Genomic DNA, 1,176 nt, shown 5'->3' with positions numbered 1-1,176 from the left:
TTGATGAGTTTGTTGGGATTGGCAAGGCTTGTCAAGTTGAGCATTTAGATGATCTTGTAGTCACAGATCACGATGCTTTAGAGGCCATCAGGGACTTGAGACTCTCGAGCTCCCCTGGCCCTGATGGGGTGACATCTCAGTTTCTGATGATATGCTCACAGGTTCTTGCTCCCATTTTTCTCGTACTTGATGCGTTGCATCTTGGATCAGGGCAAGTTCCCCTGTTGTCTGAAGGTAGCTCATATTGTTCCACTTTTCAAATGGGGAGATAAATCGCTCCCCAGTAACTATGGGCCGATTTCCCTCACTTCGAATATTGCAAAGGTGTTTGAGAGGATAGATCATGAAGTTCAAACTGGTTAAATTTCTGGATATCCATGAGGTCCTTCCTCCTAGCCAGCATGGGTTCCGAGCACATTTTAGAACGGTTACCCAACTGATTGAGCATATAGAACAGGTTATTGAGGGACTGGAGAGCCATGAATCAGTCGATGTAGTTTATCTCGACTTTGCCAAGGCCTTTGACAAGGTAGATCATGGCCTTTTAGTTAACAGGCTCCATGAGATTGGGATCCAAGGCAAGGTTCTCAATTGGTTAAGACGTTTCATTTCCGGTAGGAAGCAATTGGTTAAGGTTGAGGGATCCCTTAGTGACGAACATGATGTCAAGTCGGGTGTCCCTCAGGGCTCCATTTTAGGTCCTCTGCTTTTCATTATCTTCATTGCTCCGCTTCAGAAGCTTGGTAGTAGTAATGTCAGTATCTCTTCTTATGCTGATGATACAAAATTGGCAGTTGGTAGGAATGGTCAGAACTCCGGTTATCTGTTAGAGGTCCTAGACCAAATCTACTCTTGGGTTGCTGCGAGTAATATGGCACTGAATGGAATGAAATTCCGCTCAATGACCCTTGGGTCGACGCCATTAGACAATCCACTATTAGATGATGAAGGTAAGGACATTGTGCGGGTCTCATTCATGAAGGATTTAGGTGCAGTCCTCCAAGATAATGGAAAGTTCGATGAGCATATCCAGTTGAAAGTTGGTAAAGCTTTTCAAACATGTGGTTGGATATATCGCACATTTAAGACCAGAGATAGTATCACGATGCTAACTCTGTACAAGTCGATTGTCCAGCCACATCTTGAATATGCCTCTCCCATTTGGGCTCCAATTAG

The 1,176-nt window shown here is 44.4% G+C and overlaps 1 long non-coding RNA gene across 1 annotated transcript in view; it reads right to left on the bottom strand.

Moving 5' to 3' along the window:
* Nucleotides 1-1,176, bottom strand: part of LOC131892019 (uncharacterized) — a 7,088-nt gene that overhangs the window by 3,584 nt on the left and 2,328 nt on the right. The gene's annotated exons all lie outside the window — the stretch shown is intronic.

Source organism: Tigriopus californicus, chromosome 12 (assembly GCF_007210705.1).
Source record: "Tigriopus californicus strain San Diego chromosome 12, Tcal_SD_v2.1, whole genome shotgun sequence".
Taxonomy (NCBI): Eukaryota; Metazoa; Arthropoda; class Copepoda; order Harpacticoida; family Harpacticidae; genus Tigriopus; species Tigriopus californicus.
The sequence above is the reverse complement of the archived record's forward strand: the minus strand, read 5'-3'. Positions and strand labels throughout refer to the sequence as shown.